At 53.5% G+C, this 13169-nt stretch overlaps 12 non-coding genes across 12 annotated transcripts; all 12 read right to left on the bottom strand.

Annotated features, from left to right (window-relative positions):
* Positions 1-12: 12 nt before the first annotated feature.
* trnak-cuu (transfer RNA lysine (anticodon CUU)) lies at positions 13-85 on the bottom strand. The gene has a single exon. It is a non-coding gene; the product is annotated as a tRNA-Lys (tRNA).
* A 1029-nt stretch (positions 86-1114) lies between these two features.
* trnak-cuu (transfer RNA lysine (anticodon CUU)) lies at positions 1115-1187 on the bottom strand. The gene has a single exon. It is a non-coding gene; the product is annotated as a tRNA-Lys (tRNA).
* A 1028-nt stretch (positions 1188-2215) lies between these two features.
* trnak-cuu (transfer RNA lysine (anticodon CUU)) lies at positions 2216-2288 on the bottom strand. The gene has a single exon. It is a non-coding gene; the product is annotated as a tRNA-Lys (tRNA).
* Positions 2289-3319: 1031 nt separating this feature from the next.
* Positions 3320-3392, bottom strand: trnak-cuu (transfer RNA lysine (anticodon CUU)). The gene has a single exon. It is a non-coding gene; the product is annotated as a tRNA-Lys (tRNA).
* Positions 3393-4421: 1029 nt separating this feature from the next.
* Positions 4422-4494, bottom strand: trnak-cuu (transfer RNA lysine (anticodon CUU)). Its single transcript has one exon. It is a non-coding gene; the product is annotated as a tRNA-Lys (tRNA).
* Positions 4495-5522: 1028 nt separating this feature from the next.
* trnak-cuu (transfer RNA lysine (anticodon CUU)) lies at positions 5523-5595 on the bottom strand. Its single transcript has one exon. It is a non-coding gene; the product is annotated as a tRNA-Lys (tRNA).
* Positions 5596-6623: 1028 nt separating this feature from the next.
* Positions 6624-6696, bottom strand: trnak-cuu (transfer RNA lysine (anticodon CUU)). Its single transcript has one exon. It is a non-coding gene; the product is annotated as a tRNA-Lys (tRNA).
* A 1029-nt stretch (positions 6697-7725) lies between these two features.
* trnak-cuu (transfer RNA lysine (anticodon CUU)) lies at positions 7726-7798 on the bottom strand. The gene has a single exon. It is a non-coding gene; the product is annotated as a tRNA-Lys (tRNA).
* A 1027-nt stretch (positions 7799-8825) lies between these two features.
* Positions 8826-8899, bottom strand: trnak-cuu (transfer RNA lysine (anticodon CUU)). The gene has a single exon. It is a non-coding gene; the product is annotated as a tRNA-Lys (tRNA).
* A 1028-nt stretch (positions 8900-9927) lies between these two features.
* trnak-cuu (transfer RNA lysine (anticodon CUU)) lies at positions 9928-10001 on the bottom strand. The gene has a single exon. It is a non-coding gene; the product is annotated as a tRNA-Lys (tRNA).
* Positions 10002-11027: 1026 nt separating this feature from the next.
* On the bottom strand, positions 11028-11100 carry trnak-cuu (transfer RNA lysine (anticodon CUU)). Its single transcript has one exon. It is a non-coding gene; the product is annotated as a tRNA-Lys (tRNA).
* A 1027-nt stretch (positions 11101-12127) lies between these two features.
* Positions 12128-12200, bottom strand: trnak-cuu (transfer RNA lysine (anticodon CUU)). Its single transcript has one exon. It is a non-coding gene; the product is annotated as a tRNA-Lys (tRNA).
* Positions 12201-13169: the final 969 nt, after the last annotated feature.

Here is a 13169-nt window from a genome sequence, read left to right as displayed (position 1 = left end):
TTAAAAGCGACCCGCCCGAGCAGGGACTTGAACCCTGGACCCTCAGATTAAGAGTCTGATGCTCTACCGACTGAGCTACCCGGGCGCCACGCGTGCGCTTGCACGAGCTGGCAAAAACGTTCACGCTTCACACTGCCGCGCAGCCATTCTGCCACAATCCACACAATTCAGTGGGAAAGACTGGCAGCCCCGGCTGTGCAGGGCCGATTCCAAGCCGCCATCTCTCTTCATCACCCCCACTCCATTGCCGCACCGTCCTGTCTCTACTGTAACAACCCTCCTCAACACACACTTCTGGCACCGTCCAAGCCATCAGCAAGCTTACAACACAGCACCGCCAAAGAAAGAACGGTGCTCATGAGACAGCCTCGTCATCATCCCTCCAACACCACGCACAGTCCCCACCCCCAGCATCCACTCTCTGCTCGACACAATCCACCCCACCACAAGCCGCAGACACCGACACTCCCACACGCACTGCCACATCGCCATTGCTCCAAAACAAGGAAGATGCGCATGAAGGTTCCGTTTGATGTGTCTGAGTCGATTTTGAAGAAAAGCAGACCATCGATTTGAGAGCTCTCCATAAATCGAAGCTTCAGCATGTGCAATTATAATCAGGATTTCACTGCTTCCTCCCAGCGCCACGGACCCACGTCGATTCGAATCTCGGGCGACTACCTGTGTGGAGTTTGCACATTCAGCCCGTGTCTGCGTGGATTTCGTCCGACGGATCCGCTTTCCTCCCACACTCCAAAAGTGTGCAGGTCAGGTGTTCTGGCCATGCTAAATTGCCCATTGTTTTCAGGGATGTGTAGGTTCGGTGCATTTGTTCGGGGTAAATACATAGTCATGCGGTATGGGTTTGGGTGCCTGGGGGATGCTCTTGGGAGAGTCGGTCGCCTGTTTCCTCAGTCGAGGGATTCTATGCTAATTTCTGATTTCGCACATTTGGAGGACCTGAAAGAGATCAATTCAAACAGAAGCCAGGCGTTGCGGCAGGCAAAACGGGCCTGCACTTGCTTCCCCACCGCCAGAACGGGAGGGCCATTGAGTCTGATTTGCTCGCACCGCCTTCTCTGTTGTCCTGTGGCAGTGCAATTTAAAAGCGACCCGCCCGAGCAGGGACTTGAACCCTGGACCCTCAGATTAAGAGTCTGATGCTCTACCGACTGAGCTACCCGGGCACCAGGCGTGCGCTTGCACGAGCTGGCAAAAACGTCCACGCTTCACACTGCCGCGCAGCCATTCTGCCACAATCCACACAATTCAGTGGGAAAGACTGGCAGCCCCGGCTGTGCAGGGCCGATTCCAAGCCGCCATCTCTCTTCATCACCCCACTCCATTGCCGCACCGTCCTGTCTCTACTGTAACAACCCTCCTCAACACACACTTCTGGCACCGTCCAAGCCATCAGCAAGCTTACAACACAGCACCGCCAAAGAAAGAACGGTGCTCATGAGACAGCCTCGTCATCATCCCTCCAACACCACGCACAGTCCCCACCCCAGCATCCACTCTCTGCTCGACACAATCCACCCCACCACAAGCCGCAGACTCCGACACTCCCACACGCACTGCCACATCACCATCAGCTCCAAAACAAGGAAGATGCGCATGAAGGTTCCGTTTGATGTGTCTGAGTCGATTTTGAAGAAAAGCAGACCATCGATTTGAGAGCTCTCCATAAATCGAAGCTTCAGCATGTGCAATTATAATCAGGATTTCACTGCTTCCTCCCAGCGCCACGGACCCACGTCGATTCGAATCTCGGGCGACTACCTGTGTGGAGTTTGCACATTCAGCCCGTGTCTGCGTGGATTTCGTCCGACGGATCCGCTTTCCTCCCACACTCCAAAAGTGTGCAGGTCAGGTGTTCTGGCCATGCTAAATTGCCCATTGTTTTCAGGGATGTGTAGGTTCGGTGCATTTGTTCGGGGTAAATACATAGTCATGCGGTATGGGTTTGGGTGCCTGGGGGATGCTCTTGGGAGAGTCGGTCGCCTGTTTCCTCAGTCGAGGGATTCTATGCTAATTTCTGATTTCGCACATTTGGAGGACCTGAAAGAGATCAATTCAAACAGAAGCCAGGCGTTGCGGCAGGCAAAACGGGCCTGCACTTGCTTCCCCACCGCCAGAACGGGAGGGCCATTGAGTCTGATTTGCTCGCACCGCCTTCTCTGTTGTCCTGTGGCAGTGCAATTTAAAAGCGACCCGCCCGAGCAGGGACTTGAACCCTGGACCCTCAGATTAAGAGTCTGATGCTCTACCGACTGAGCTACCCGGGCGCCAGGCGTGCGCTTGCACGAGCTGGCAAAAACGTCCACGCTTCACACTGCCGCGCAGCCATTCTGCCACAATCCACACAATTCAGTGGGAAAGACTGGCAGCCCCGGCTGTGCAGGGCCGATTCCAAGCCGCCATCTCTCTTCATCACCCCCACTCCATTGCCGCACCGTCCTGTCTCTACTGTAACAACCCTCCTCAACACACACTTCTGGCACCGTCCAAGCCATCAGCAAGCTTACAACACAGCACCGCCAAAGAAAGAACGGTGCTCATGAGACAGCCTCGTCATCATCCCTCCAACACCACGCACAGTCCCCACCCCCAGCATCCACTCTCTGCTCGACACAATCCACCCCACCACAAGCCGCAGACTCCGACACTCCCACACGCACTGCCACATCGCCATCAGCTCCAAAACAAGGAAGATGCGCATGAAGGTTCCGTTTGATGTGTCTGAGTCGATTTTGAAGAAAAGCAGACCATCGATTTGAGAGCTCTCCATAAATCGAAGCTTCAGCATGTGCAATTATAATCAGGATTTCACTGTTTCCTCCCAGCGCCACGGACCCACGTCGATTCGAATCTCGGGCGACTACCTGTGTGGAGTTTGCACATTCAGCCCGTGTCTGCGTGGATTTCGTCCGACGGATCCGCTTTCCTCCCACACTCCAAAAGTGTGCAGGTCAGGTGTTCTGGCCATGCTAAATTGCCCATTGTTTTCAGGGATGTGTAGGTTCGGTGCATTTGTTCGGGGTAAATACATAGTCATGCGGTATGGGTTTGGGTGCCTGGGGGATGCTCTTGGGAGAGGTCGGTCGCCTGTTTCCTCAGTCGAGGGATTCTATGCTAATTTCTGATTTCGCACATTTGGAGGACCTGAAAGAGATCAATTCAAACAGAAGCCAGGCGTTGCGGCAGGCAAAACGGGCCTGCACTTGCTTCCCCACCGCCAGAACGGGAGGGCCATTGAGTCTGATTTGCTCGCACCGCCTTCTCTGTTGTCCTGTGGCAGTGCAATTTAAAAGCGACCCGCCCGAGCAGGGACTTGAACCCTGGACCCTCAGATTAAGAGTCTGATGCTCTACCGACTGAGCTACCCGGGCGCCAGGCGTGCGCTTGCACGAGCTGGCAAAAACGTCCACGCTTCACACTGCCGCGCAGCCATTCTGCCACAATCCACACAATTCAGTGGGAAAGACTGGCAGCCCCGGCTGTGCAGGGCCGATTCCAAGCCGCCATCTCTCTTCATCACCCCCACTCCATTGCCGCACCGTCCTGTCTCTACTGTAACAACCCTCCTCAACACACACTTCTGGCACCGTCCAAGCCATCAGCAAGCTTACAACACAGCACCGCCAAAGAAAGAACGGTGCTCATGAGACAGCCTCGTCATCATCCCTCCAACACCACGCACAGTCCCCACCCCCAGCATCCACTCTCTGCTCGACACAATCCACCCCACCACAAGCCGCAGACACCGACACTCCCACACGCACTGCCACATCGCCATTGCTCCAAAACAAGGAAGATGCGCATGAAGGTTCCGTTTGATGTGTCTGAGTCGATTTTGAAGAAAAGCAGACCATCGATTTGAGAGCTCTCCATAAATCGAAGCTTCAGCATGTGCAATTATAATCAGGATTTCACTGCTTCCTCCCAGCGCCACGGACCCACGTCGATTCGAATCTCGGGCGACTACCTGTGTGGAGTTTGCACATTCAGCCCGTGTCTGCGTGGATTTCGTCCGACGGATCCGCTTTCCTCCCACACTCCAAAAGTGTGCAGGTCAGGTGTTCTGGCCATGCTAAATTGCCCATTGTTTTCAGGGATGTGTAGGTTCGGTGCATTTGTTCGGGGTAAATACATAGTCATGCGGTATGGGTTTGGGTGCCTGGGGGATGCTCTTGGGAGAGTCGGTCGCCTGTTTCCTCAGTCGAGGGATTCTATGCTAATTTCTGATTTCGCACATTTGGAGGACCTGAAAGAGATCAATTCAAACAGAAGCCAGGCGTTGCGGCAGGCAAAACGGGCCTGCACTTGCTTCCCCACCGCCAGAACGGGAGGGCCATTGAGTCTGATTTGCTCGCACCGCCTTCTCTGTTGTCCTGTGGCAGTGCAATTTAAAAGCGACCCGCCCGAGCAGGGACTTGAACCCTGGACCCTCAGATTAAGAGTCTGATGCTCTACCGACTGAGCTACCCGGGCGCCAGGCGTGCGCTTGCACGAGCTGGCAAAAACGTCCACGCTTCACACTGCCGCGCAGCCATTCTGCCACAATCCACACAATTCAGTGGGAAAGACTGGCAGCCCCGGCTGTGCAGGGCCGATTCCAAGCCGCCATCTCTCTTCATCACCCCCACTCCATTGCCGCACCGTCCTGTCTCTACTGTAACAACCCTCCTCAACACACACTTCTGGCACCGTCCAAGCCATCAGCAAGCTTACAACACAGCACCGCCAAAGAAAGAACGGTGCTCATGAGACAGCCTCGTCATCATCCCTCCAACACCACGCACAGTCCCCACCCCCAGCATCCACTCTCTGCTCGACACAATCCACCCCACCACAAGCCGCAGACTCCGACACTCCCACACGCACTGCCACATCGCCATTGCTCCAAAACAAGGAAGATGCGCATGAAGGTTCCGTTTGATGTGTCTGAGTCGATTTTGAAGAAAAGCAGACCATCGATTTGAGAGCTCTCCATAAATCGAAGCTTCAGCATGTGCAATTATAATCAGGATTTCACTGCTTCCTCCCAGCGCCACGGACCCACGTCGATTCGAATCTCGGGCGACTACCTGTGTGGAGTTTGCACATTCAGCCGTGTCTGCGTGGATTTCGTCCGACGGATCCGCTTTCCTCCCACACTCCAAAAGTGTGCAGGTCAGGTGTTCTGGCCATGCTAAATTGCCCATTGTTTTCAGGGATGTGTAGGTTCGGTGCATTTGTTCGGGGTAAATACATAGTCATGCGGTATGGGTTTGGGTGCCTGGGGGATGCTCTTGGGAGAGTCGGTCGCCTGTTTCCTCAGTCGAGGGATTCTATGCTAATTTCTGATTTCGCACATTTGGAGGACCTGAAAGAGATCAATTCAAACAGAAGCCAGGCGTTGCGGCAGGCAAAACGGGCCTGCACTTGCTTCCCCACCGCCAGAACGGGAGGGCCATTGAGTCTGATTTGCTCGCACCGCCTTCTCTGTTGTCCTGTGGCAGTGCAATTTAAAAGCGACCCGCCCGAGCAGGGACTTGAACCCTGGACCCTCAGATTAAGAGTCTGATGCTCTACCGACTGAGCTACCCGGGCGCCAGGCGTGCGCTTGCACGAGCTGGCAAAAACGTCCACGCTTCACACTGCCGCGCAGCCATTCTGCCACAATCCACACAATTCAGTGGGAAAGACTGGCAGCCCCGGCTGTGCAGGGCCGATTCCAAGCCGCCATCTCTCTTCATCACCCCCACTCCATTGCCGCACCGTCCTGTCTCTACTGTAACAACCCTCCTCAACACACACTTCTGGCACCGTCCAAGCCATCAGCAAGCTTACAACACAGCACCGCCAAAGAAAGAACGGTGCTCATGAGACAGCCTCGTCATCATCCCTCCAACACCACGCACAGTCCCCACCCCCAGCATCCACTCTCTGCTCGACACAATCCACCCCACCACAAGCCGCAGACACCGACACTCCCACACGCACTGCCACATCGCCATTGCTCCAAAACAAGGAAGATGCGCATGAAGGTTCCGTTTGATGTGTCTGAGTCGATTTTGAAGAAAAGCAGACCATCGATTTGAGAGCTCTCCATAAATCGAAGCTTCAGCATGTGCAATTATAATCAGGATTTCACTGCTTCCTCCCAGCGCCACGGACCCACGTCGATTCGAATCTCGGGCGACTACCTGTGTGGAGTTTGCACATTCAGCCCGTGTCTGCGTGGATTTCGTCCGACGGATCCGCTTTCCTCCCACACTCCAAAAGTGTGCAGGTCAGGTGTTCTGGCCATGCTAAATTGCCCATTGTTTTCAGGGATGTGTAGGTTCGGTGCATTTGTTCGGGGTAAATACATAGTCATGCGGTATGGGTTTGGGTGCCTGGGGGATGCTCTTGGGAGAGTCGGTCGCCTGTTTCCTCAGTCGAGGGATTCTATGCTAATTTCTGATTTCGCACATTTGGAGGACCTGAAAGAGATCAATTCAAACAGAAGCCAGGCGTTGCGGCAGGCAAAACGGGCCTGCACTTGCTTCCCCACCGCCAGAACGGGAGGGCCATTGAGTCTGATTTGCTCGCACCGCCTTCTTGTTGTCCTGTGGCAGTGCAATTTAAAAGCGACCCGCCCGAGCAGGGACTTGAACCCTGGACCCTCAGATTAAGAGTCTGATGCTCTACCGACTGAGCTACCCGGGCACGAGGCGCGCGCTTGCACGAGCTGGCAAAAACGTCCACGCTTCACACTGCCGCGCAGCCATTCTGCCACAATCCACACAATTCAGTGGGAAAGACTGGCAGCCCCGGCTGTGCAGGGCCGATTCCAAGCCGCCATCTCTCTTCATCACCCCCACTCCATTGCCGCACCGTCCTGTCTCTACTGTAACAACCCTCCTCAACACACACTTCTGGCACCGTCCAAGCCATCAGCAAGCTTACAACACAGCACCGCCAAAGAAAGAACGGTGCTCATGAGGCAGCCTCGTCATCATCCCTCCAACACCACGCACAGTCCCCACCCCCAGCATCCACTCTCTGCTCGACACAATCCACCCCACCACAAGCCGCAGACTCCGACACTCCCACACGCACTGCCACATCGCCATTGCTCCAAAACAAGGAAGATGCGCATGAAGGTTCCGTTTGATGTGTCTGAGTCGATTTTGAAGAAAAGCAGACCATCGATTTGAGAGCTCTCCATAAATCGAAGCTTCAGCATGTGCAATTATAATCAGGATTTCACTGCTTCCTCCCAGCGCCACGGACCCACGTCGATTCGAATCTCGGGCGACTACCTGTGTGGAGTTTGCACATTCAGCCCGTGTCTGCGTGGATTTCGTCCGACGGATCCGCTTTCCTCCCACACTCCAAAAGTGTGCAGGTCAGGTGTTCTGGCCATGCTAAATTGCCCATTGTTTTCAGGGATGTGTAGGTTCGGTGCATTTGTTCGGGGTAAATACATAGTCATGCGGTATGGGTTTGGGTGCTTGGGGGATGCTCTTGGGAGAGTCGGTCGCCTGTTTCCTCAGTCGAGGGATTCTATGCTAATTTCTGATTTCGCACATTTGGAGGACCTGAAAGAGATCAATTCAAACAGAAGCCAGGCGTTGCGGCAGGCAAAACGGGCCTGCACTTGCTTCCCCACCGCCAGAACGGGAGGGCCATTGAGTCTGATTTGCTCGCACCGCCTTCTCTGTTGTCCTGTGGCAGTGCAATTTAAAAGCGACCCGCCCGAGCAGGGACTTGAACCCTGGACCCTCAGATTAAGAGTCTGATGCTCTACCGACTGAGCTACCCGGGCGCCAGGCGTGCGCTTGCACGAGCTGGCAAAAACGTCCACGCTTCACACTGCCGCGCAGCCATTCTGCCACAATCCACACAATTCAGTGGGAAAGACTGGCAGCCCCGGCTGTGCAGGGCCGATTCCAAGCCGCCATCTCTCTTCATCACCCCCACTCCATTGCCGCACCGTCCTGTCTCTACTGTAACAACCCTCCTCAACACACACTTCTGGCACCGTCCAAGCCATCAGCAAGCTTACAACACAGCATCGCCAAAGAAAGAACGGTGCTCATGAGGCAGCCTCGTCATCATCCCTCCAACACCACGCACAGTCCCCACCCCCAGCATCCACTCTCTGCTCGACACAATCCACCCCACCACAAGCCGCAGACACCGACACTCCCACACGCACTGCCACATCGCCATTGCTCCAAAACAAGGAAGATGCGCGTGAAGGTTCCGTTTGATGTGTCTGAGTCGATTTTGAAGAAAAGCAGACCATCGATTTGAGAGCTCTCCATAAATCGAAGCTTCAGCATGTGCAATTATAATCAGGATTTCACTGCTTCCTCCCAGCGCCACGGACCCACGTCGATTCGAATCTCGGGCGACTACCTGTGTGGAGTTTGCACATTCAGCCGTGTCTGCGTGGATTTCGTCCGACGGATCCGCTTTCCTCCCACACTCCAAAAGTGTGCAGGTCAGGTGTTCTGGCCATGCTAAATTGCCCATTGTTTTCAGGGATGTGTAGGTTCGGTGCATTTGTTCGGGGTAAATACATAGTCATGCGGTATGGGTTTGGGTGCCTGGGGGATGCTCTTGGGAGAGTCGGTCGCCTGTTTCCTCAGTCGAGGGATTCTATGCTAATTTCTGATTTCGCACATTTGGAGGACCTGAAAGAGATCAATTCAAACAGAAGCCAGGCGTTGCGGCAGGCAAAACGGGCCTGCACTTGCTTCCCCACCGCCAGAACGGGAGGGCCATTGAGTCTGATTTGCTCGCACCGCCTTCTCTGTTGTCCTGTGGCAGTGCAATTTAAAAGCGACCCGCCCGAGCAGGGACTTGAACCCTGGACCCTCAGATTAAGAGTCTGATGCTCTACCGACTGAGCTACCGGGCGCCAGGCGTGCGCTTGCACGAGCTGGCAAAAACGTCCACGCTTCACACTGCCGCGCAGCCATTCTGCCACAATCCACACAATTCAGTGGGAAAGACTGGCAGCCCGGCTGTGCAGGGCCGATTCCAAGCCGCCATCTCTCTCATCATCACCCCCACTCCATTGCCGCACCGTCCTGTCTCTACTGTAACAACCCTCCTCAACACACACTTCTGGCACCGTCCAAGCCATCAGCAAGCTTACAACACAGCACCGCCAAAGAAAGAACGCTGCTCATGAGACAGCCTCGTCATCATCCCTCCAACACCACGCACAGTCCCCACCCCCAGCATCCACTCTCTGCTCGACACAATCCACCCCACCACAAGCCGCAGACACCGACACTCCCACACGCACTGCCACATCGCCATTGCTCCAAAACAAGGAAGATGCGCATGAAGGTTCCGTTTGATGTGTCTGAGTCGATTTTGAAGAAAAGCAGACCATCGATTTGAGAGCTCTCCATAAATCGAAGCTTCAGCATGTGCAATTATAATCAGGATTTCACTGCTTCCTCCCAGCGCCACGGACCCACGTCGATTCGAATCTCGGGCGACTACCTGTGTGGAGTTTGCACATTCAGCCCGTGTCTGCGTGGATTTCGTCCGACGGATCCGCTTTCCTCCCACACTCCAAAAGTGTGCAGGTCAGGTGTTCTGGCCATGCTAAATTGCCCATTGTTTTCAGGGATGTGTAGGTTCGGTGCATTTGTTCGGGGTAAATACATAGTCATGCGGTATGGGTTTGGGTGCCTGGGGGATGCTCTTGGGAGAGTCGGTCGCCTGTTTCCTCAGTCGAGGGATTCTATGCTAATTTCTGATTTCGCACATTTGGAGGACCTGAAAGAGATCAATTCAAACAGAAGCCAGGCGTTGCGGCAGGCAAAACGGGCCTGCACTTGCTTCCCCACCGCCAGAACGGGAGGGCCATTGAGTCTGATTTGCTCGCACCGCCTTCTCTGTTGTCCTGTGGCAGTGCAATTTAAAAGCGACCCGCCCGAGCAGGGACTTGAACCCTGGACCCTCAGATTAAGAGTCTGATGCTCTACCGACTGAGCTACCGGGCGCGAGGCGGGCGCTTGCACGAGCTGGCAAAAACGTCCACGCTTCACACTGCCGCGCAGCCATTCTGCCACAATCCACACAATTCAGTGGGAAAGACTGGCAGCCCCGGCTGTGCAGGGCCGATTCCAAGCCGCCATCTCTCTTCATCCCCACTCCATTGCCGCACCGTCCTGTCTCTACTGTAACAACCCTCCTCAACACACACTTCTGGCACCGTCCAAGCCATCAGCAAGCTTACAACACAGCACCGCCAAAGAAAGAACGCTGCTCATGAGACAGCCTCGTCATCATCCCTCCAACACCACGCACAGTCCCCACCCCCAGCATCCACTCTCTGCTCGACACAATCCACCCCACCACAAGCCGCAGACACCGACACTCCCACACGCACTGCCACATCGCCATTGCTCCAAAACAAGGAAGATGCGCATGAAGGTTCCGTTTGATGTGTCTGAGTCGATTTTGAAGAAAAGCAGACCATCGATTTGAGAGCTCTCCATAAATCGAAGCTTCAGCATGTGCAATTATAATCAGGATTTCACTGCTTCCTCCCAGCGCCACGGACCCACGTCGATTCGAATCTCGGGCGACTACCTGTGTGGAGTTTGCACATTCAGCCCGTGTCTGCGTGGATTTCGTCCGACGGATCCGCTTTCCTCCCACACTCCAAAAGTGTGCAGGTCAGGTGTTCTGGCCATGCTAAATTGCCCATTGTTTTCAGGGATGTGTAGGTTCGGTGCATTTGTTCGGGGTAAATACATAGTCATGCGGTATGGGTTTGGGTGCCTGGGGGATGCTCTTGGGAGAGGTCGGTCGCCTGTTTCCTCAGTCGAGGGATTCTATGCTAATTTCTGATTTCGCACATTTGGAGGACCTGAAAGAGATCAATTCAAACAGAAGCCAGGCGTTGCGGCAGGCAAAACGGGCCTGCACTTGCTTCCCCACCGCCAGAACGGGAGGGCCATTGAGTCTGATTTGCTCGCACCGCCTTCTCTGTTGTCCTGTGGCAGTGCAATTTAAAAGCGACCCGCCCGAGCAGGGACTTGAACCCTGGACCCTCAGATTAAGAGTCTGATGCTCTACCGACTGAGCTACCCGGGCGCCAGGCGGGCGCTTGCACGAGCTGGCAAAAACGTCCACGCTTCACACTGCCGCGCAGCCATTCTGCCACAATCCACACAATTCAGTGGGAAAGACTGGCAGCCCCGGCTGTGCAGGGCCGATTCCAAGCCGCCATCTCTCTTCATCACCCCCACTCCATTGCCGCACCGTCCTGTCTCTACTGTAACAACCTCCTCAACACACACTTCTGGCACCGTCCAAGCCATCAGCAAGCTTACAACACAGCACCGCCAAAGAAAGAACGGTGCTCATGAGACAGCCTCGTCATCATCCCTCCAACACCACGCACAGTCCCCACCCCCAGCATCCACTCTCTGCTCGACACAATCCACCCCACCACAAGCCGCAGACCCGACACTCCCACACGCACTGCCACATCGCCATTGCTCCAAAACAAGGAAGATGCGCATGAAGGTTCCGTTTGATGTGTCTGAGTCGATTTTGAAGAAAAGCAGACCATCGATTTGAGAGCTCTCCATAAATCGAAGCTTCAGCATGTGCAATTATAATCAGGATTTCACTGCTTCCTCCCAGCGCCACGGACCCACGTCGATTCGAATCTCGGGCGACTACCTGTGTGGAGTTTGCACATTCAGCCCGTGTCTGCGTGGATTTCGTCCGACGGATCCGCTTTCCTCCCACACTCCAAAAGTGTGCAGGTCAGGTGTTCTGGCCATGCTAAATTGCCCATTGTTTTCAGGGATGTGTAGGTTCGGTGCATTTGTTCGGGGTAAATACATAGTCATGCGGTATGGGTTTGGGTGCCTGGGGGATGCTCTTGGGAGAGTCGGTCGCCTGTTTCCTCAGTCGAGGGATTCTATGCTAATTTCTGATTTCGCACATTTGGAGGACCTGAAAGAGATCAATTCAAACAGAAGCCAGGCGTTGCGGCAGGCAAAACGGGCCTGCACTTGCTTCCCCACCGCCAGAACGGGAGGGCCATTGAGTCTGATTTGCTCGCACCGCCTTCTCTGTTGTCCTGTGGCAGTGCAATTTAAAAGCGACCCGCCCGAGCAGGGACTTGAACCCTGGACCCTCAGATTAAGAGTCTGATGCTCTACCGACTGAGCTACCTGGGCGCCGTGCGGCCTTTCCTGCGAGCTGGCAAAAGACTCCACGCTTCACACTGCCGCGCACCCATGCCACAATCCACACAATTCAGTGAGGTCATTTATTTTCCTCGTGAATGTAACTCAATAATTTTTAACTTTGAGAAATTCCTCACTCTTCATTTTAAGATGAGGCATATCCAGTTCAGAATCGTCTGAAGGTGTTTCTTCCTTTGTGTAACCAGTAAAACATTGACCTTTTGCTTTGATTCCGTTATCGGAAAAGCTTTTGAGCATATTTACAAAACACTCAGTTTCTTTGCCTGGTGTCAAATCGCTCACCTCACTTCCTTTTGATTTGACAAACCGTCCTAAAAACCTTACTTTTAAAGGTTTACCTATCACAGGAAGTAACACCAACACTTTAGGTATGTTCGCAAAATTTAGTTTTTGATTTCTTGTCTGCTTCCTGTTTAATCTTTGCTGTGTTTTTTTTAAAATTGCTGCCTAGTCAACTCTTGCTCCATTTAATTACTCCCTGCAGTGTTTGACCACAGTCCAAACAAGTGGTTTCGGAATTCTGATTTACCAATTTTTCTTTAATTTCACTGGCCCTTTCATCTCATGCACAAAAAACTAATCAAGTGTACTGAACTCGGGTCGATTCATTTTGGGCATCCCAAATGGCCAACAAAATACAAAAGGAATTCCTTCCTCCCAATCGCCTGTCTTAACTTGACTGTAATCTTAACATGGTTTAACACTACTTGCAATTCAAATGATATGCATTGATTTGAATTGTTTTATTGCTCAGCTATCCATTACTTCCCTGAAAGTTTTTTGTATAAAAATTTTCCCTTGATGTGGTTGTTTTGCTGTGGTTAGTCCATACCCAGTGAAAGATTTGAGTAACTCTTCTCGAATTTTAGCTGTAATGTTGTGTGATGGAATGGCCTCTGGAAAATCTAGGAGACACGTCCAGTATTAACAATTACTGAT

The sequence above is a fragment of the Hemiscyllium ocellatum genome, unplaced genomic scaffold (assembly GCF_020745735.1).
Source record: "Hemiscyllium ocellatum isolate sHemOce1 unplaced genomic scaffold, sHemOce1.pat.X.cur. scaffold_2154_pat_ctg1, whole genome shotgun sequence".
In the NCBI taxonomy this organism is placed as follows: domain Eukaryota; kingdom Metazoa; phylum Chordata; class Chondrichthyes; order Orectolobiformes; family Hemiscylliidae; genus Hemiscyllium; species Hemiscyllium ocellatum.
This window is presented reverse-complemented; position numbering and strand designations above follow the sequence as displayed.